Source organism: Cinclus cinclus, chromosome 12 (assembly GCF_963662255.1).
Source record: "Cinclus cinclus chromosome 12, bCinCin1.1, whole genome shotgun sequence".
NCBI classification, from domain to species: Eukaryota; Metazoa; Chordata; class Aves; order Passeriformes; family Cinclidae; genus Cinclus; species Cinclus cinclus.
In genome coordinates this window covers 15,726,204-15,734,830 of record NC_085057.1, presented here as the reverse complement: position 1 = coordinate 15,734,830, position 8,627 = coordinate 15,726,204, and positions in this window count along the sequence as shown.

Genomic DNA, 8,627 nt, shown 5'->3' with positions numbered 1-8,627 from the left:
TTGACTGTAGACTGTCAACCAGCTCAGTCAAGCAACACAAGGAAGAAATTTCAAGCAATCTTTCACATGCTGGCATTTTTAAATATAAAGACATTGACCTGAGAAACAATTAACATTTCACTTTTATCTCTAAAGGCCCTTACAGTCATTTAGATAAAAGACTGAAATCAAGTCTCTGCAGTAAAACAGCATATAGCTCCTGACAGCATCATTTGCACATCTCACACTCTCCCCATGCGGGGACAATTTTCCATAAATGGAAAAATTTTATGACTAACTTTTACTGAGCTAGGTTTTTTTAACTGTTTCCCCACTTTCTTTCTGTAGAGTAAAACAAGAGCTAGAAAACAAGTTTAGGACTACTTGGCACCATTGCTCATCCCCCTGAAGAACAGAAGGCCATGACCATAATTCTCATTCACACAGACTCATAATAAAGCAATAACCTTCCCACACTAATCCACTGCTTATTGCAGCTTGGGGCACCATTTGATGAGAGTGGAGACTGAGGTGACCTCACAAAGAAAGAAAAATAGACAGCTTTTGTAAAAATTAACAAACACCATCTGACAGCTCACTTTCACAAACACGACTTAAGCACAATGCTCATCAAGAGCTTTAATGAGGAACATATTTTAGCTGCTCAAGAGACCCTGTACTCACTATGTTCAGAACTACACCTCAGTGATCAGCTACAGGACTTGCCAACAGCAGATCACATATCATCACTACTCAACATGGTTGTAAAAGAAATCAGATTTCAGCCTTGTTCACTTCTGGGAAACAGTTCTAAGTCTCGGTGAGGCCATAGGTAGAAACAAGCTGGGTTGGTCAACATATAGCTCCCACTGGAAGGTTTATTTAACAGAATCACAGGAGAATTCTGCTATAAGGGATAGCCCAGCAAGAAGTCAAAATTTCCAGTAAGCCAGTGACTTTACGAACAAAAAATTGGAAAGCACTGACAAAGCTGAACTAACAATTGCACTGATTCCACTCAGCCCACATGACTCAAGCCAATGTTAGTCCTGAGGCAGAATACAGGGATTTACAACTTAAGTTTTTTACCTCCAGGTTATCAGATGCAATAAAAACAGGTACAATGCACACGTGTTTTGAGTAATCCCACAATCTTGCTCATTTCCAATGGCCAACTACATTTGGATGCCATATTTTCACCTCTGCTTCATTCATTTAAATATGGTTATTGTAGTTTCATTGTACCCAGCTTCAGTGCATTTCCAGGGCTCACTTCTTACTCAGAAATGCTACACACAAGGAATTCAGCAGTTAGGAGAAAACACCAATAGCCCAGATTTTCTGACAATGTTCAAAGTCCAAGGTCACAGTGAAAACCAGAAGATAATTGCTTTTACATTTAACAACAGCTCAAACAAACTCAGCAGCTGCCTGGTCTTGCCAAGTTTCTCCACTCGTACACATTATGCTTTTTTTCACAGAAGTAGAGATCTTAAATGACTGCATGCAATCCCTTCACTATATGTTGTGGACTATATTGTGACAGAGAGAGGTTAAGTGAGAAAGAAGGGTTTGGATTTGCTCCTTGAATACATTTTCTGATCCTTTCCTCTGCTAAGATGTACTGTGAGATAGTTAACAAGTATCAGCTGCACTGCTGTAAACAAAAACATACCCCACTAAAAACTGTTTTTGGCAGTGAAACTCAGTGAAAGAGATTAATTTTAAATCAACAAAGTTTCTCAAAATCCCTGCTGAGTACACTTATGCAAGAACACATTTGAGAAGGAAAGACACTGAAAGCAGCACACAGGCTTTGCTTGTTGCATTTTAGACAAGACTCCACCTCCAGTCTCTGTGACTGTTACAGAAATGACAGCACAAGTGCTGACTCTTGTTTTAAGGGCTGTATCTGTCAAGAACTGAAACTGCTGCAAAACACCAGCTCTGAATTGAGTGAGACTGTAAAATCTACTCATTTAATCTGCATTGCAGCTATGAAGTCTTAAAGCCAAACTGTTTTCCCAAAAGGGCAAGATTTTATCCAAACCAAATGGTGGAAAACCTGAGATGTGAGCTCCAAGTCTAAATGACAGTTTCAATACCTCAGTTTCACAGTACAACCCAAAAAACGAACAAAGAAACAAACAAACACCTAAGGGAAAAAACATTCTAATAACATTACTCTATATGAAGTACCTGGTGGTGGCCACAGTGGTTTAGAGCACACTAGCAGATGCAGTCCTGCACAACATTCATTTTGTCAAGGATCCCTGACCTTCTCTAATCCAAATTAAACCCATGTTCTATGTTATCTTGGAGAGATTCTGCAAAATCCACAGTACTTTCCATGGAGCTTTAAAACTGAGAGGTTTTGATTATTTAATATAGAAAGAAAATCGACAGTGTTATTATCAACTGCAGAGAAAGAGGGGGAAAACTGGAAATATCTTCACATCGTCAACGTCAACACCTGCCAGATGAACAAATGTCCAATTTTCACACTGATGTGATTGTAACATGTGGTTTTAAAGAAAGCAAATTAAAATCTTATATATACCGAGAAGAATTTCATCAAAATTTGCTGGCACTGAATTCAGAGTAGATTAAAAACCACAGAGACCAAAGGGGCAAAGGGTAAATTCTGCAATTTCTCTCCTTCCAGCAGTGCCCAGCTCTCAGGGGCTGGTGGCAAAGGCAGTGCTTGCCAGGGTTCCTTTGTGGCTGTAATTCTGCCTCCTTACAAACAGTGAGGACAAACCAGCCATAGTACAGCCCAGAAACAAAGACACAGTTGTAATTTTTACACAAAAGCAGGAAGGCACATCAAAACAGTGGATGATCTGGAGGAAAAGCAGTCGATGATCTGGAGGAAACACTGATTCTGGATGACAACAGAGCATTGAAGAGACTAAAATCCAATGAGCCCAAACAGAGCCAGGCTGTTCCACCACTGATAAGGACCATATATCCAGGAGAAATACAAGAAAACTCCCCTGCTGGTTTGTGCCTCTGATTTCCTTATATTAGTGTGTGAAACATTCTGCAGATGGATGTAAAGCTGCAACACATCACAGCTGCTCCATGCTGTCACACAACTGCTCTGGGTGCCATGAAATGCCTGATTCCTGCTTAGCTCCTTGCTCAGGCTGTTTCCAGGGCCACACTACTGCTCTGGGAATCACCAACAGTACCACACACACAGACTACCAATGTATTCTTCCCTGAAAAGATGAAGCAGTACCTTTTTCTTCTTTAAGAAGCAAAAATATAGATTATATCCAGCCTTTTTTTACACAAGGGTTTCTTATCCTCTATTCTGGTAATGGACAAGAAACACAACAACAAATTACTGTCCAACTTATTGCCTCCACAGCACTTCCAAACACACAAACAAGGTTCTCAGTGGTCCTTGTGTACAGCCTGCAAAGGTGAATTTGCTGCTTGCATGGCAATCATACCAAAAGCCTGCAAATAAAGATGCTGGAAGAGGGACTAGCATCCTTCACCTGTGCAGACTGTGTGTTTTTATTGTTCCCATGTGGGACAAGCCACGCTCCCTGCACTTGTATCCTTTCAGGTGATGATCCAAGAGAGAAAAACAGTATCTGTGCTGTAGGACAATTCACTGAACCAAAGCAATGTGGTGCTAACCACTTTCTACATTGCACATTTAGGATTACCCTACAGAGACTTTTTGCAGGTTCTGTTGCAAGCCCTGGCCTTTATTTGATGCTCTGTAGGTGAAAGTCAATCTAAAAATGAAGTCAGTTTACAAGAGGCTTATTATATTTACTGTTATGAACCTTGTCAAAAAGAGACATAGCAGCAGCCTTCAACTGCTGGACTTCCCTGGGCACTACTGCTACCCAAACAAACCATAAAAGCCCTACTTATATCCAAACTTAAATCACTTTACATCGTGATGCTGAACACTCACAGCCACCAGGGACAGCATAACATCCCATTATCCTCAGGTACTGCTCTGAAAGCTTAAAATCCACAGAGGGCTTAACAAGTGCTCTTCACAAAACAGGGCTAAACTGACATGTTGCGTGAAGGTCCCTGCAAAACAAAAGAATAATTCCCCAAAAATATTGCTCCTGCAGCAGCATCACTTGTGCTTTTATTGAGGTTTAACCATTTGTCATTTAGTTTAGCTATTAAAGTACAGCTATTTCCTATGAATGGTTTAATTTAGAAATTAGATCTGTGGGACTACACTCATGAAAGCAAAATATATGCATCTGGTGATATTTAATAAGTACAGTTACCTTTAGAAAGACAAGGAAAAAAGAACACTTTTAAAAGAGCCCAACAGCCCAATCAAGTAGAATTTCTGCAGTAACAGTTCTAAACCAGAGTATCTTCATAAAACGTTTTAAAATAATTACACATCTTTATGAAAAGTAAGAAAAGACAACAAAAAATTTAACTCACAATTCAACTTACTTCCTGTTAAACTTACTGCAAATGATTTTTTTTCCTGGTTCATAATTTCAAAACGACAGTACATACATTGAATTCCAGTCTAAATTAGGGAAGGTTTTTTTTTTTTTTTTTAATAGCACAAGTAGAGTAGCTCTGAGTCCTAAGCTTAGTTTGGAAAAAAGTGTAGCTACCATTTCCTTCCCTTCCTCCCCCAAGTATATTTTCTTTCAGATACTTCTGCTTTTGCTGGGCTTGGCCAAGTCCAGAAACAGAAACAATTACATAACAAAATCTGTCACTGTGTTGCAACAGTCTGGAGAAGAATCCATCCAGATAAGCCATGCAGCAAGAGATCTTAGTTTCATCCCACTTGGCGAGAAGCACAGATATTTCCAAGTTTCCACCCTTTTTTTGCATGATCAGCAGTCCCCAAACTGCCCAAATTTGTGGCTGCTGTCTAAACTGCTGGTATTTTCCCAACACTCTTCAAGGCAAAAATAATTACTGATATTTTTCCTTATCATTACAATGAGAAGCTTTTCAAAACATGAGCACCAGAAATATTTTTCTAAACAGGGAAATTCTTTCAGTCTTGGCAGCATAAACCCCTGGAAGCTCAAGGGGATGCAGATTGGAGGCAAGCAGGAGGTAAAGCAGACCTGATTTTGGGAGCTTTTAGGAAGACACAGTGCCCAATTTATTTGAGCACAGGATAACATGATTAGCTAAGTAACAAGAATTGACTATTCTTAAAGTGGTTTCAAGTGTATTAAGGATGAAAAACCTGAATTTAACACTCAAAGGTCAGAAAGTTGAGGAAATTGTGGACTCCGAAATAGGCAGCAGGCCAGGCTATCACATAGCACATGCTGCAACAGAAAAACAGCATTTTACATGAAACATCCTTTATTATGAAATGGACAACACTTGGAGCAATGAAGTTGGCTTTTCCAATATTCCACAACCACTACTTGGTGGGGAGAAGGAGGAAGTACTGTCAGCTTTTTTTTTTTTTTTTGTTTACAAATACGTAAGAAATATCCATTTAAATACATTTTTGAGAGTCTCGAGTTCTCCTTCCTCTGTGAACACACAGGACTAAACATGAAAACACAACGTGTTTGGCCACTGTTTGCCACCATTGCCAAAATCAGGCTTGAAACAAAAGTGTAAATGAATCCCCTTCATTAATTTCAAACCCAAACATCAGACATTAGAAACACACAAGAGAAGAAAGGCTGCCTGAAGCCCAAAGACTTTGTTAATTATTTCTGATAGCACGAGCCTGTATCATTTGTTAAGTGTAGCTGAACTGACATATGGAAGGATTTAATACAATGGGGCTGACTGGCCTCAAAAGGATGAGGCTCCAGGTGAACAAAAAATTCATCAATATCAAATCACATTATGAAATGGGACAATGTCCAAGATATTTTGATAGGAGGCAAACCATGGCTTTCCTCTATGCAATGCATAATTTAAGTCTTATTAGGAAACTTTTTTGTTTTTTTCTTTGACATGGGGAGTAAGTAGAGGCTGAGGTTTTTTCCCCCCCTGCAAAAAAAAACTATTCTGGAAAAGGGATGAAGTTACACTTCTCTATAATAATACAGCCTGTAGCCAAGCTCTACACCAGGTCTGGCTCTGTGTCATTAAAGAGAGCACTGGAGGAGCTGTGCTGAGTCTGAGCCCCTGCCCAGCTCCCACTTTCCCAACAATGCGTCAAGAAATTGGGCAGTTTTTAATCAGCACGACTGAATTGCAAAATTGCACATCAAGTTTATCATGTGAGTATGAACTCTCCAAAGGAAGCAAGACATTCTGCAAAAGGCTTCACAGACTTTTTTGTAACAACCAGTACATGAAGACAGTTGAGCTACTCACAGCTTTCAGAAGGACCAAAACAAAGGAAAATAGTCAAACAAAATCCAATGTACAGTAACTGTTTAGGTACCACCTAATCAAGTGGACAGGGACCCACCTTCAGGCATAATCCAGTAGCACATTTCTCATCTGACAGAGGAGATACATGCCAAGCCCATCTTCCATTTCATTCTTAATGAATACTTTTATCTAGGATCCATTATAACACCCAAGATTTTCTGGTCTTCCAGCACCTAAAGGGGCTCCAAGAGAGTTGAAGAAGGACTTTGGACAAGGGCCAGGAAGGACAGGACAAGGGGGCTGGCTGCCCACTGCCAGAGGGCAGGGTTAGATTGGATATTAGGAAGGAATTCTTGGCTGTGAGGGTGGTAAGGCCCTGGCACAGGTTGCCCAGAGAAGCTGTGGCTGCCCCCTGGGTCCCTGGAAATGTCCCAGGCCAGGCTGGCCAGGGCTTGGAGCAACCTGGGACAGTGGAAGGTGTCCCTGCCTATGGCAGGGGGTTGCAACTGGGTAAGCTTGAAGGTCCTTTCCAATCCAAACTCTTACAGAATTCTGTGATTTCTAGCTCAATTATAAGCTTCCTGGAAAATGAGATGTATTTCCCAGAAAGAATAATCAATAATACCAACATATTTTCAAACCAAACAGAAAACACTGCCTTCTTCTTCAAAACACTGAAGGAGTTTTATGTTTGGGTTGTCATTTATATTTTCCACTGAATTCCCTTCACACTGAAAAAGCCAAATACCAGAAAGACACTACATCAATTACAGTTTAAGAAATAAAGAAATTTTTAATTTGTCTTATTTTAAATGTATTGGGATGTGCCTATGTGAACCAAGAAGAGGGAAAAATGGACATGAAGAAACTGGACATTCAACAGAAATATAAAAAATGCCTTCTAAAACACTGCAATAAGAAAACAATTTTAGTTTGCTCTTCTGGAAACATCACCAGATCAGGCAGTGTAAGTGCCTCTCAAAGAGCACAAGCCTCCAAGTCAGAAATTTATACTGCTGCCAGCACTTATGACCTAATCTTCCAAGTATCTGGAAAACTACAATATTCATTAGCTGAGAGAACGATATCATCATTCATACATGCTGGAAAGCTGCTGCTCAGATAACCTCATCAGAGGGAACACAATTCAGCCCATGGATATGACCAAGGCTTTTATACTACAAGGGGACAGGAATTATGAACCAAAAACTTTGCTCATTAATGGTGTGTGGAGTTGTAGGAATAGATCCAATCCACCCTCCTGACTGCATCTGGCATTATTGGGGTTGTTTGGTTTCTTTTTCTGAGATGACCTTGATGGTCCCTCCCACCCCAAAACATTCTGTGTTTCTAAGATAGGCTGGATCTGCCTTTCTGAGCACGATGCTCCTCTTGCTATTTCCTGGTACTCAGAGGTTGCTCAGGGCAGGTAGGAATCATCCTTGTATTCTTTTGTTCTGGTTGTTTCCTTAATGGGAATGTGAAGGCCAAAAACCACAAAACAAATGTAAACAACCAATCTTAGTCAAATCAATCAAGACCTTTTTCTATAGTTTATAAACTGAAAATAAACAGTGAAGCCATACATGCATCACTACCTGTGACTGTATGATCTCTATTTTGCAATGAAGAGAGAAAATAAGCACAGCTCTGTTCCAGTGAGGATGTACAGGATGATGCTAAATAGTGAATGGCCAGAGGGGTTGATTAGGAGAAATTGGAAAGAAGCAAACATAACCAAAACTTCTTTTTAATTAATACAGCATTTCTCCTGCTGTAATTTCAAGGTTCAGCCTTCGACTTGCAAAAAGAGGTAAGAAAATGGAATCACAAAGGACTTTTAACTGTGCCCTCCCCTTTGAATCACCTTCTGGAAGAAATAAGCATATAAAGCTCTACAGCAGACCTGGCATTCCCAAAAATACAGAAAACATACACAGTTCATTAACAGAAAGTTGAATTTAAGCATAAAGACATCTTAAGAGAAATTTGGGTTACTTAAAGATAGCACAGAGTTTGCTTAACAAGTTGTAAACTCAGGGTGAGATGTACAACTTAATACCGTTTAAAATTTCTTCTCTTTTTTAATCCTCCCAATAAGAAGTTAACAGCAAGCATTTAATTTTTTGCCTTTTCCTGAATTTTGTGGTTTAAACATATAAATTCCACACTGATGGATCTAAACATTTAGGATTCACGTCTGCTAATAGCCATATTGAATGATTTTCCAGTAAATGAAAAAAGCCCATATCATTTCTGTACCCTTATGGGGCAAGAAAACATTTCAGCATTGAAACGTCTGGAACACAAGACAGTAAATGAGAAAGAAAAAG